We start from the raw sequence: 14,758 nt of genomic DNA, 5'->3' as shown, positions 1-14,758 counted from the left end.
TGCACATGGCCCCATACAGATATTTGCCCCATATAATGCTGCACACGACCCCATAAGATGCTCCATACAGATATTTGCCCCATAGAATGCTGCACATGGCCCCATACAGATATTTGCCCCATATAATGTTGCACATGGCCCCATAAGATGCTCCATACAGATATTTGCCCCATATAATGTTGCACATGGCCCCATAAGATGCTCCATACAGATATTTGCCCCATATAATGCTGCACATGGCCCCATAAGATGCTCCATACAGATATTTGCCCCATATAATGCTGCACATGGCCCCATACAGATATTTGCCCCATATAATGTTGCACATGGCCCCATAAGATGCTCCATACAGATATCTGCCCCATATAATGCTGCACATGGCCCCATAAGATGCTACATACAGATATTTGCCCCATATGCTGCTGCACATGGCCCCCTAAGATGCTCCATACAGATAATTGCCCCATGTAATGCTGCACATGGCCCTATAAGATGCTCCATACAGATATTTGCCCCATATGCTGTTGCTGCTCTTGCTATATTCACCTGCTCCGCGTTCCAGTGCCGACCGCCGCTGTGTCTTCCCCGTCCTCTGCTCTGCACTGACTGTTCAGGCAGAGGGCAGTGAGTACTAATCCCATCATCGCGCCCTCTGACCTGAGCGTCACTGCAGGGGACGCGGAAGACGCAGCGGCGCCGGTGGTAGAACGGGGAGCAGGTGAATATCGCGCACTGCGTTATACTCACCTGCTCCTGGCGCGGTGTCCCTGGTTCTCCGGCAGCTTCTTCCTGTATCGAGCGGTCACATGGTACCACTCATTACAGTAATGAATATGCGGCTCCACCCCTATGGGAGTGGAGTCGGGTCCATATTTATTGCTATAATGAGTGGTACCATGTGACCGCTCAATACAGGAAGAAGCTGCCGGCGCCGGAGTACCAGGGACATGCAGGGACCGCGCCAGGAGAAGGTGAGTATTAGACAGCTGCCGCTCGCCCTCCCCTGCCGACCCCTGGGTATGACTTGAGAATAAGCCGAGAGGGGCTATTTCAGCCTAAAAAGATGGGCTGAAATTCTCAGCTTATACTCGAGTACATACGGTATTTGCTTTATGAGGATATTCTCCGTTGCTTCCATTATTTTTGGAGACTTATAACAAACCCCTATAAGCAATTTATTACTTTTTCCCCCTCCCCTTATCTCCACCCACAGGGACTCTCCATTTTCATTAGATTCACCTATATTATCAGAACTGAAAAATTAACTTTTTGATGATATTCTTTGTGAGAAGCACCAGTACAGGTGATGTTCTCTATGATCAGTGCAGTACATACAGATGTGCTCAAAAGTTTACATACCCCGGCAGAGTTTTTGCTTTTCTTTTTTTTCCAGAGAATATGAATGATAAAGTTTTGGTTGTTTCTCCACTCATGGCTAGTGGTTGGGTGAAGCCATTTATTGTTAAACAACTGTGTTTTCTCTTTTTAACCCCTTCCTGACATCTGACGTACTATCCCGTCGAGGTGGGGTGGGCCCGTATGACCACCGACGGGATAGTACGTCATACGCGATCGGCCGCGCTCACGGGGGGAGCGCGGCCGATCGCGGCTGGGTGTCAGCTGCATATCGCAGCTGACATCCGGCACTATGTGCCAGGAGCGGTCACGGACCGCTCCCGGCACATTAACCCCCGGCACACCGCGATCAAACATGATCGCGGTGTACCGGCGGTATAGGGAAGCATCGCGCAGGGAGGGGGCTCCCTGCGGGCTTCCCTGAGACCCCCGGAGCAACGCGATGTGATCGCGTTGCTCCGAGGGTCTCCTACCTCCCTCCTCGCCGCAGGTCCCGGATCCAAGATGGCCACGGCATCCGGGTCCTGCAGGGAGGGAGGTGGCTTACCGAGTGTCTGCTCAGAGCAGACACTTGGTAAGCCTGCAGCCCTGCACAGCAGATCGCAGATCTGGCAGAGTGCTGTGCACACTGCCAGATCAATGATCTGTGATGTCCCCCCCTGGGACAAAGTAAAAAAGTTTAAAAAAAATTCCCCACATGTGTAAAAAAAAAAAAAAAAAAAAAAAAAAAAATATCCTAAATAAAGAAAAAAATATATATATATATTATTCCCATAAATACATTTCTTTTGCTAAATAAAATAAAAACAACAATAAAAGTACACATATTTAGTATCGCCGCGTCCATAACGACCCAACCTATAAAACTGCCCCACTAGTTAACCCCTTCAGTAAACACCGTAAGAAAAAAAAAAAACGAGGCAAAAAACAACGCTTTATTATCATACCGCCGAACAAAAAGTGGAATAACATGCGATCAAAAAGACTGATATAAATAACCATGGTACCGCTGAAAACGTCATCTTGTCCCGCAAAAAACGAGCCGCCATACAGCATCATCAGCAAAAAAATAAAAAAGTTATAGTCCTGAGAATAAAGCGATACCAAAATAATTATTTTTTCTATAAAATAGTTTTTATCGTATAAAAGCGCCAAAACATAAAAAAAATGATATAAATGAGATATCGCTGTAATCGTACTGACCCGACGAATAAAACTGCTTTATCAATTTTACCAAACGCGGAACGGTATAAACGATTCCCCCAAAAGAAATTCATGAATAGCTGGTTTTTGATCACTCTGCCTCACAAAAATCGGAATAAAAAGCGATCAAAAAATGTCACGTGTCCGAAAATGTTACCAATAAAAACGTCAACTCGTCCCACAAAAAAACAAGATCTCACATGACTCTGTGGACTCAAATATGGAAAAATTACAGCTCTCAAAATGTGGTAACGCAAAAAATATTTTTTGCAATGAAAAGCGTCTTTCAGTGTGTGACGGCTGCCAATCATAAAAATCCGCTAAAAAACCCGCTATAAAAGTAAATAAAACCCCCCTTCATCACCCCCTTAGTTAGGGAAAAATTAAAAAATTAAAAAATGTATTTATTTCCATTTTCCGGCTAGAGTTAGGGCTAGAGTTAGGGCTAGAGTTAGGGCTAGAGTTAGGGCTAGAGTTAGGGCTAGAGTTAGGGCTAGAGTTAGGGCTAGAGTTAGGGCTAGAGTTAGGGCTAGAGTTAGGGCTAGAGTTAGGGCTAGAGTTAGGGCTAGAGTTAGGGCTAGAGTTAGGGCTAGAGTTAGGGCTAGAGTTAGGGTTGGGGCTAAAGATAGGGTTAGGGTTTGGATTACATTTACGGTTGGGAATAGGGTTGGGTGTGTCTGGGTTAGAGGAGTGGTTAGGGTTACTGTTGGGATTAGGGTAAGGGGTGTGTTTGGATTAGGGTTTCAGTTATAATTGGGGGGTTTCCACTGTTTAGGCACATCAGGGGCTCTCCAAACGGGACATGGCATCCGATCTGAATTCCAGCCAATTCTGCGTTGAAAAAGGAAAACAGTGCTCCTTCCCTTCAGAGCTCTCCCGTGTGCCCAAACAGGGGTTTACCCCAACATATGGGGTATCAGCGTACTCAGGACAAATTGGACATCATCTTTTGGGGTCCAAGTTCTCCTGCTACCCTTGGGAAAATACAAAACTGGGGGCCAAAAAATAAGTTTTGTGGGAAAAAAAAGATTTTTTATTTTCACGGCTCTGCGTTGTAAACTGTAGTGAAACACTTGGGGGTTCAAAGTTCTCACAACACATCTAGATAAGTTCCTTGGGGGGTCTAGTTTCCAATATGGGGTCACTTGTGGGGGGTTTGTACTGTTTGGGTACATCAGGGGCTCTGCAAATGCAACGTGACGCCTGCAGACCAATCCATTTAAGTCTGCATTCCAAATGGCGCTCCTTCCCTTCCGAGCTCTGTCATGCGCCCAAACAGTGATTCCCCCCCACATATGGGGTATCAGCGTACTCAGGACAAACTGGACAACAACTTTTGGGGTCCAATTTATCCTGATACCCTTGTGAAAATACAAAACTGGGGGCTAAAAATCATTTTTGTGAAAAAAAGAATTTTTATTTTCACGGCTCTGCGTTATAAACTGTAGTGAAACACTTGGGGGTTCAAAGCTCTCAAAACACATGTAGATAAGTTCCTTAGGGGGTCTACTTTCCAAAATGGTGTCACTTGTGGGGGGTTTTAATGTTTAGGCACATCAGGGGCTCTCCAAACGCAACATGGCATCCCATCTTAATTCCAGTCAATTTTGCATTGAAAAGTAAAATAGTGCTCCTTCCCTTCCGAGCTCTGCTATGCGCCCAAACAGTGGTTTACCCCCACATATGGGGTATCGTCGTACTCAGGACAAATTGCACAACAACTTTTGTGGTCTAATTTCTTATCTTACCCTTGGGGAAATAAAAAAATGGGGGCGAAAAGATCATTTTTGTGAAAAAATATGATTTTTTATTTTTACGGCTCTGCATTATAAACTTCTGTGAAGCACTTGTTGGGTCAAAGTGCTCAACACACATCTAGATAAGTTCCTTAAGGGGTCTACTTTCCAAAATGGTGTCACTTGTACAGGGTTTCACTGTTTAGGCACATCAGGGGCTCTCCAAACGCAACATGGCGTCCCATCTCAATTCCAGTCAATTTTGCATTGAAAAGTCAAATGGCGCTCCTTCCCTTCCGAGCTCTGCCCTGCGCCCAAACAATGGTTTACACCCACATATGGGGTATCAGCGTACTCAGGACAAATTGTACAACAACTTTTGGGGTCTATTTTCTCCTGTTACTCTTGGTAAAATAAAACAAATTGGAGCTGAAATAAATTTTGTGTGAAAAAAAGTTAAAAGTTTATTTTTATTTAAACATTCCAAAAATTCCTGTGAAACACCTGAAGGGTTAATAAACTTTTTGAAAGTGGTTTTGAGTACCTTGAGCGGTGCAGTTTTTAGAATGGTGTCACACTTGGGTATTTTCTATCATATAGACCCCTCAAAATTACTTCAAATGAGATGTGGTCCCTAAAAAAAATGGTGTTGTAAAAATGAGAAATTGCTGGTCAACTTTTAACCCTTATAACTCCGTCACAAAAAAAAATTTTGGTTCCAAAATTGTGCTGATGTAAAGTAGACATGTGGGAAATGTTACTTATTAAGTATTTTGCGTGACATAGGTCTGTGATTTAAGGGCATAAAAATTCAAAGTTGGAAAATTGCGAAATTTTCAAAATTTTCGCCAAATATTTGTTTTTTTCACAAATAAACGCAAGTTATATTGAAGAAATTTTACCACTATCATGAAGTACAATATGTCACGAGAAAACAGTGTCATAATCGCCAAGATCCGTTGAAGCGTTCCAGAGTTATAACCTCATAAAGGGACAGTGGTCAGAATTGTAAAAATTGGCCCGGTCATTAACGTGCAAACCACCCTTGGGGGTGAAGGGGTTAAATTATAATGAAAACCCAAAACACCCAAAAGACCCTGCTCAAAAATTCACATCCCCTGGTGATTTTGGCCTGATAACATGCACAGAAGTTGACACAAATGGGTTTGAATGGCTACTAAAAGGTAACATCCTCACCTGTGACCTGTTTGCTTGTAATCAGTGTATGCATAAAAGTTGAGTAAGTTTCTGGGATCCAGACAGACTCTTGCATCTTTCATCCAGCCACTGACATTCTGGATTGTGAGTCATGGGGAAAGCAAAAGAATTGTCAACTGATCTACGAGAAAAGGTAATTGAACTGTATAAAACAGGAAAGGGATACAAAAAGATATCCAAGGAATTGATAATGCCAGTCAGCATCGTTCAAGCTGTGATTAACAAATGGAAAATCAGGGGCTCTGTAAAAACAAAACCACGGTCAGGTAGACCAAAAAAAAAAGTCGTCCAAAACTGCCAGGAAAATTGCTCGGGATGTAAAGGAAAACCCACAAATAACATCAGCTGAAATACTGGACTCTCTGAAAACTAGCGGTGTGGCTGTATCAAGATGCACAATAAGGAGGCACTTGAAGAAAAATGGGCTGCATGCTCGAGTGGCCAGAAGAATGCCATTACTGCTCAATTGCCACAAAAGCCTACAATGCGCAAAACAGCACAGAGACAAGCCTCAAAACTTCTGGAACAAGGTAATTTGGAGTGATGAGACCAAAATTGAACTATTTGAACACAACCATAAATGTTACATTTGGAAAGAGGTCAACAAGGCCTATGATGAAAGGAACACAATTCCTACTGTAAAGCACGGAGGTGGATAGCTGATATTTTGGGGATGTGTGAGCAATAAAGGCACAGGAAACTTTATCAAAGTTGAAGGAAAGATGAATGCAGCACGTTATCAGCAAATACTTGAGGCAAATGTGCACTCATCAGCCCAGAAGCTGCACATGGAACGTACTTGGACGTTCCAACATGACAACGATCCAAAACACAAGGCCAAGTCGACCTCTCATTGGCTACAGCAGAACAAAGTGAAGGTTCTGGAGTGGCCATCTCAGTCTCCTGACATCAGTATCATTGAGCCAGTCTGGGGAGATCTCAAGCGCGCAGTTCATGCTAGACAGCCCAGGAATTTACAGGAACTGGAGGCTTTTTGCCAAGAAGAATGGGCAGCTTTACCATCTGAGAAAATAAAAACCTCATCCACAACTACCACAAAAGACTTCAAGCTGTCATTGATGTTAGAGGGAGCAATACACGGTATTAAGAAATGGGGTATGTGAACTTTTGATCAGGGTCATTTGGATGCTTTGGGTTGTCATTATAATTTAAAAAGAGAAAACACAGTAGAAAAAAGTTTTGGTGCTAACATTCATATTCTCTGAAAAAAGGCCAAGAAAGCAAAGATTCTGCAGGGGTATATAAACTTTTGAGCTCAACTGTATATACATATACAGGTGATGTTCTCTATAAATACGTGCAGTACATATATACACTGCTCAAAAAATAAAGGGAACACTTAAACAACAGAATATAACTCCAAGTAAATCAAACTTCTGTGAACTCAAACTGTCCACTTAGGAAGCAACACTGATTGACAATCAATTTCACATGCTGTTGTGCAAATGGAATAGACAACAGATGGAAATTATTGGCAATTATCAAGACACCCTCAATAAAGGAGTGGTTCTGCAGGTGGGGGCCACAGACCACATCTCAGTACCAATGCTTTCTGGCTGATGTTTCGGTCACTTTTGAATGTTGGTTGTGCTTTCACACTCGTGATAACATGAGACGGACTCTACAACCCACACAAGTGGCTCAGGTAGTGTAGCTCATCCAGGATGGCACATCAATGCGAGCTGTGGCAAGGTTTGCTGTGTCTGTCAGCGTAGTGTCCAGAGGCTGGAGGCGCTACCAGGAAACAGGCTAGTACACCAGGAGATGTGGAGGGGGCCATAGGAGGGCAACAACCCAGCAGCAGGGCCTCTTCGTCAGCCTTTGTGCAAGGAGGAACAGGAGGAGCACTGCCAGAGCCCTGCAAAATGACCTCCAGCAGGCCACAAATGTGCATGTGTCTGCACAAGCGGTTAGAAACCGGCTCCATGAGGATGGTCTGAGTGCCCGACGTCCACAGATGGGGGTTGTGCTCACAGCCCAACACCAAGCAGGACGCTTGGCATTTGCCACAGAACACCAGGATTGGCAAATTCACCACTGGCACACTGTGCTCTTCACAGATGAAAGCAGGCTCACACTGAGCACATGTGACAGACGTGACAGAGTCTGGAGACGCCGTTGGAAGCGATCTGCTGCCTGCAGCATCCTTCAGCATGACCGGTTTTGGCAGTGGGTCAGTAATAGTGTGGGATGGCATTTCTTTGGACGGCCGCAGAGCCCTCCATGTGCTCACCAGAGGTAGCCTGACTGACATTAGGTACCGAGATGAGATCCTCAGACCCCTTGTGAGACCATATGCCAGTGCAGTTGGCCCTGAGTTCCTCCTAATGCAGGGCAATTCCAGACCTAATGTGTCTGGAGTGTGTCAGCAGTTCCTGCAAGATGAAGGCATTGAAGCTATGGACTGGCCCGCCCGTTCCCCACACCTGAATCCGATTGAACACATCTGGGACATCATGTCTCGCACCATCCACCAACATAACTTTGCACCACAGACTGTCCAGGAGTTGGCGGATGCTTTAGTCCAGGTCTGGGAGGAAACCCCTCAGGAGACCATCCACCACCTCATCAGGAGCATGCCCAGGCATTGTATGGAGGTCATACAGGCACGTGGAGGCCACACACACAACTGAGCATCATTTACTTGTCTTGAGCCGAGCAATGCGGGACCGGGAGAGCTGAGCAATACAACAGGTGACACATACCAGGACAGGATGGGGGAGCCAGTTGGGACTTCCGACCATTGTCCCCGAATCCCATAAGGCACCGCTGCAGTGTCACTTGCGCAGGTGCAGTTTGTGGAGATAAGGTAACAGCCACAACTGCACACTGATGTTCTCTATAATCAGTGCAGTATATATACAGCTGATATGTATGTGTGTGTGTGTGTGTGTGTGTGTGTGTGTGTGTGTGTGTGTGTGTGTGTGTGTGTGTGTGTGTGTGTGTGTGTGTGTGTGTGTGTGTTGTAAATTTTTGGTGAAAAATCAACAAGTGGAACAATTGTGAAGTTGAACAAAATTTATTGGTTATTTTAACCCCTTTCTGACCTCGGTAGGGATAGTACGTCCGAGGTCAGATCCCCTGCTTTGATGTGGGCTCCGGAGGTGAGCCCTCATCAAAGCCGCGACATGTCAGCTGTTTTGAACAGCTGACATATGCGCGCAATAGCGGCGAGTGGAATCGCGATCCACCTGCCGCTATTAACTAGTTAAATGCCGCTGTCAAACGCTGACAGCGGCATTTAAACTACTGCTTCCGGCCAGATCGCTCCTATGTAGCAGAGCCGATCGAGTTGTGCCAGCTTCTAGCCTCCCATGGAGGCTATTGAAACATGGCAAAAGTAAAAAAAAAAAAAAAAAAAAAGTTTAAAGGGCACCTGTCACCCTGTTTTTTCCGTATGAGATAAAAATACTGTTAAATAGGGCCTGAGCTGTGCATTACAATAGTGTATTTTGTGGACCCCGATTCCCCACCTATGCTGCCGAAATACGTTACCAAAGTAGCCGTTTTCGCCTGTCAATCAGGCTGGTCTGGTCAGATGGGCGTGGTGTTTTCCCCCAGATCTTGCTTATTTTTCCGTTGGTGGCGTAGTGGTTTGTGCATGCCCAAGTCCAGAATCCACTGCACAGGAGAGGGAAAAGAGCACGATCTGCGCTATTCCCCTGGTGATCGGTGGGGGCGGTCATCTTCCTGTGGCCGTGCGTGCGCAGATGGAGATCGCGGCGGCCATTTTCCTGAAGCCGAGATGCGAACTCTGCTTCAGGAAAATGGCCACCGCGATCTCCATCTGCGCACGTGCGGCATCCCGCGGCCATTTTCCTGAAGCCCCGGGCAGCAGAGCGCTCTATCTGCGCACGCGCGGCCACAGGAAGATGGCCGCCCCCACCGATCACCAGGGGAATAGCGCAGATCGTGCTCTTTTCCCTCTCCTGTGCAGTGGATTCTGGACTTGGGCATGCGCAAACCACTACGCCACCAACGGAAAACTAAGCAAGATCTGGGGGAAGATACCACGCCCATCTGACCAGACCAGCCTGATTGACAGGCGAAAACGGCTACTTTGGTAACGTATTTCGGCAGCATAGGTGGGGAATCGGGGTCCACAAAATACACTATTGTAATGCACAGCTCAGGCCCTATTTAACAGTATTTTTACCTCATACGGAAAAAACGGGGTGACAGGTTCCCTTTAAAAAAAAATGAAATAAAAAAAAATATATATATATATAAAATTTTAAATCACCCCCCTTTCACCCCATTCAAAATAAAATAAAAATAAAATCAAATATACACATATTTGGTATCACCGCGTTCAGAATTGCCCGATCAATTAAAAAAAAAAAAAAGATTAACCTGATCGCTAAACAACATAGCGAGAAAAAAAAAAAAAAATCTAAAACGCACGAACTATGTTTTTTTGGTTGCTGCGACATTGCATTAAAATACAATAACGGGTGATCAAAAGAACGTATGTGCACCAAAATGGTATCACTAAAAACGAAAGCTTGGCACGCAAAAAATAAGCCCTCACCCGACCCGAGATGACGAAAAATAAAGACGCTATGGGTATCGGAAAATGGCGCAATTTTTATTTTTATTTTTTTTAAGCAAAGTTTGGAATTTTTTTTTCACCACTTAGATACAAAATAACCTACACATGTTTGGTGTCTATGAACTCGTAATGACCTGGAGAATCACATGGCAGGTCAGTTTTAGCATTTAGTGAACCTAGCCAAAAAGCCAAACAAAAAACACGCATGGGACTGCACTTTTTTTTGCAATTTCACCGCACTTGGAATTTTTCTTCCCTTTTTCCAGCACACGTCATGGTAAAACCAATGATCAATGATGTTATTCAAAAGTAAAAACTCGTCCTGCAAAAAATAAGCCCTCACATGGCCATATTGACGGAAAAATAAAAAAGTTATGGCTCTGGGAAGGAGGGGAGCAAAAAACTAACATGGAAAATCCCAAGGTCATGAAGGGGTTACATTTTTGTGGAAATTCAAAAACTGAAAAGTGGGGCGTGCAATATTATGCGGCCCCTTTAACTTAATACTTTGTTGCGCCACCTTTTGCTGCGATTACAGCTGCAGTTGCTTGGGGTATGTCTCTAAGGGCTTGTTCACACTATCCTTTTTTTGCTGCGTTTTTTTCAGCTGCGGATTTGGAAAAACCGCAGTGCAAAACCGCGGTGGTTTTCACTGCGTTTTTTTGTGCGGTTTCTACTGCGGATTCCACTGCGGGTTTCCAACTGCACTTTCCTATTGGTGCAGGTGGAAAACGGCTGCGGAATCCGCAGAAAGAATTGACATGCTACTTCTTTTTTTCCCGCAGAAAATCCGCGCTGATTTTCAAGCGGAAAAACGCAAAGTGGGCACAGCGGTTTTTGATTTCCATAGGGTAACATTGTACTGTACCCTGCATGGAAAACTGCTGCGGATCCGCAGCTGCGGATCCGCAGCAAAAACCGCAAAGTGTGAACATAGCCTAAAGGTATGTGTCCACGTTCAGGATTGCATCAGGATTTGGTCAGGATTTTACACAGGTAAAATCCTGACCAAATCTGCACCTGAGGTCACTGGCAGGTCACCTGCGTTGTTCTTGCGTTGTTTCAGCATTGTAAGGACATGCTGCTTTCTGAAAAGACGCGCAGCATGTCCGTTTTCGCAGGTCTGTCGCATGCGTCTTTTAATGCATAGTGGAGACGGGATTTCATGAAATCCCCTCCACTATGCTGTAACATCTGGGCTGCAGCTCTACACCGCGTCAAACACGCAGCGTTTCCTGAACGTGGAAACATACCCTAACAGTTTGGTACATCGAGAGACTGAAATTCTTGCCCATTCTTTCTTGGCAAACAGCTCGAGCTCAGTGAGGTTTGATGGAGATCGTTTGTGAACAGCAGTTTTCAGCTCTTTCCACAGATTCTCGATTGGATTGAGGTCTGGACTTTGACTTGGCCATTCTAACACCTGGATACGTTTATTTGTTAACCATTCCATTGCAGATTTTGCTTTATGTTTGGGATCATTGTCTTGTTGGAAGACAAATCTCTGTCCCAGTCTCAGGTCTTTTGCAGACTCCAACAGGTTTTCTTCAGGAATGGTCCTGTATTTGGCTCCATCCATCTTCCCATCAATTTTAACCATCTTCCCTGTCCCTGCTGAAGAAAAGCAGGCCCAAACCATGATGCTGCCACCACCATGTTTGACAGTGGGGATGGTGTGTTCAGGGTGATGAGCTGTGTTGCCTTTACGCCAAACATATCGTTTGGCTTTGTTGCCAAAAAGTTCGATTTGGGTTTCATCTGACCAGAGCTCCTTCTTCCACATGTTTAGTGTGTCTCCCAGGTGGCTTGTTGCAATCTTTAAACACTTTTTATGGATATCTTTGAGAAATGGCTTTCTTCTTGCCACTCTTCCATAAAGGCCAGATTTGTGCAGTGTACGACTGATTGTTGTCCTATGGACAGACTGTCCCACCTCAGCTGTAGATCTCTGCAGTTCATTCAGAGTGATCATGGGCCTCTTGGCTGCATCTCTGATCAGTCTTCTTGTTTGAGATGAAAGTTTAGAGGGTCGGCCGGGTCTTGGTAGATTTGCAGTGGTATGATACTCCTTCCATTTCAATATGATCGCTTGCACAGTGCTCCTTGAGATGTTTAAAGTTTTAGAAATCATTTTGTATCCAAATCCAGCTTTAAAATTCTCCACAACAGTATCACGGACCTGCCCGTTCTGTTCCTTGGTCTTCATGATGCTCTCTGTGCTTCCAACAGAAACCTGAGGCTATGTTCACACTTTGCGGTTTTTGCTGCGGCCATGCAGGGTACAGTACAATGTTACCCTATGGAAAACAAAAACCGCTGTGCCCACATTGTGGAAAATCACTTTAAAAACCGCGTGGAATTGCTGCGGAAAAAAAGAAGGAGCATGTCACTTCTTTCTGCGGATTCTGCAGCGGTTTTCAACATGCACCAATAGGAAAGTGCTGTTGAAAACTCGCAGAGGAATCCGCAGAAGAAACCGCAGGAAAATCCGCAGTGAAATCTGCAAAGTGTGAACATGCCCTAAGGCTATCACAGAGCAGGTGCATTTATACAGAGACTTGATTACACACAGGTGGATTATATTTATCATCATTAGGCATTTAGGACAACATTGGATCATTCTGAGATCCACAATGAACTTCTGGAGTGAGTTTGCTGCACTGAAAGTAAAGGGGCCGAATAATATTGCACGCCCACTTTTCAGTTTTTGAATCTCCACAAAAATTTAAAATAACCAATAAATTTCGTTCAACTTCACAATTGTGTTCCACTTGTTGTTGATTCTTCACTAAAAATTTACATTTGGTATCTTTATGTTTGAAGCATGAAATGTGGATACGTACGTACGTACATACATACATACATACATACATACATACTCCAGAAAAACAAAGGCGGCACTCCAATAGAAAAAATTACATGTGATTTATTGGCCCATGTGCAAATTGCACATGGGCCAATAAATCACATGTAATTTTTTTTCTATTGGAGTGCTGCCTTTGTTTTTTTTTGGGGGGCTATAGCATGAGGTTTGGTAAAGATATATATATATATATATATATATATATATATACACACATACATACACACACACAGGGCATGGTCTCTATAATCAGAGCTATATATATATATATATATATATATATATATATATATATATATATATATATATATACACACACACACAGCCGATGGTCTCTATAATCAGTACAGTGTATTTACATACACACACAGGGCATGGTCTCAGTGCAGATATAGATATATATATATATATATATATATATATATATATATATATATATATATATATATATATATATATACACATACATACATACATACATACACACACACAGGGCATGGTCTCTATAATCAGTGCAGTATATATATATATATATATATATATATATATATATATATATATATATATATATATATATATATATACACACACACACACACACACACACACACACACACACACACACACACACACACACACACACACACACACACACACACACACACACACACACACAGCTGATGTGATGCATCATCCCTCTCGGCTGTGGCCGGCGCAGCCTCCTCTCTCCCCACAATACCCCCGGGCTGTGGGCCGGCTGAGGGCAGAGGATGCCCCCGGCCCCCCGCGTCACACACCCGGCCCCCCCGCCTCGCACCCCGATAATAATCGCACCCGACAGATATCTCACCCCAGGACTGTGTCTCGCTGTCTCTTTAACACCCTCTGTGTCTCAGGCCTCCTTAGGTTCCGCCCCTTAGTTAAAGACAGTTGCCTCATCTCATGCGAAGATATAGCAAACTCAGCCGACATAAAAGGTTTTACCTTTAATGCCGCAGTCAAAGCAGAGGTCTCCTCGGATTGGTTGCTGGGAGCCGTAGGACGCGCCCCTTTGTGTTTCAGGCGACCTCGTCTGAGGGGGTTACTGAGACTATCGTGATTGGTTCGCTGGTCTGTCAGTAAAAAAAAAAAACAACAGCGTCCGTCCGAGCTTGTGATTGGCTGAAGAGCTAAATAGAGCGCTTTGTGCGACTCCAGACATGTAGTATAGGTGCACGGCCGCTGTCTGGCCGCGGCTGCGCTGAGGTAACGTTATGTAGGTCACACCCGCCCTGCTGAGTGACAATACACGTACACAGCTCGGGCAGAGCCGCCTGGTGCAGCTTAAAAAACAGTCTCATCTGTCCACCCACAACCTAAAGGAGCTGTTATCAAAACGGCTTTGTTAACCATAGCAACCAATCACAGCTCAGCTTTTATTGTGCCAGACTTGTTTAAGAAATTAAAGCTGAGCTGTGATTGGTTGTTATGGGCAACACATAGTTCTGATAACTGAGGCCTAGAGTGTGTCCCTCTGTGAGTGGAAAACTGCCCCAAATGTGCCAGAAAACACCACGAGATCATCAAATAAACTACACAGCTTAGTGGGGCCAAGAAGAATCCCCCCCACTGTCCTCAGCGCGCATTCACACTGCTCAGGGATGCCAGGGCCGGTTCTTCAAGGGGTTTTACAAGTTCAGAAGACCATTGCCCCAGGTCGCAGTTTGTTGTAAACACACTAATGGTGCTTTACTGCCGCATGCCGGATCCAGCGCTCGGTCTCGTCTGGTGTTTGCCTGCAGCGCTGTAACCAATAACAATCAGTTCTTG

General features: G+C 44.6%; 1 protein-coding gene across 2 annotated transcripts in view; it reads right to left on the bottom strand.

Moving 5' to 3' along the window:
- ZBTB22 (zinc finger and BTB domain containing 22) overlaps positions 1-14,317 on the bottom strand; it is a 37,089-nt gene extending 22,772 nt beyond the window's left edge. Inside the window, exon 1 of one of the 2 annotated variants that reach the window (XM_077286204.1) lies at positions 13,934-14,317. The gene's annotated coding sequence lies outside the window, so the exon portion shown is untranslated. The other variant, XM_077286203.1, reaches the window with a different exon arrangement.
- Between the last annotated feature and the right edge of the window lie 441 nt (positions 14,318-14,758).

This window comes from Ranitomeya variabilis, chromosome 2 (genome assembly GCF_051348905.1).
Source record: "Ranitomeya variabilis isolate aRanVar5 chromosome 2, aRanVar5.hap1, whole genome shotgun sequence".
Lineage (NCBI taxonomy): Eukaryota > Metazoa > Chordata > Amphibia > Anura > Dendrobatidae > Ranitomeya > Ranitomeya variabilis.
Note: the sequence above shows the minus strand (reverse complement) of the source record. Positions and strands in the feature narration are given on the sequence as shown.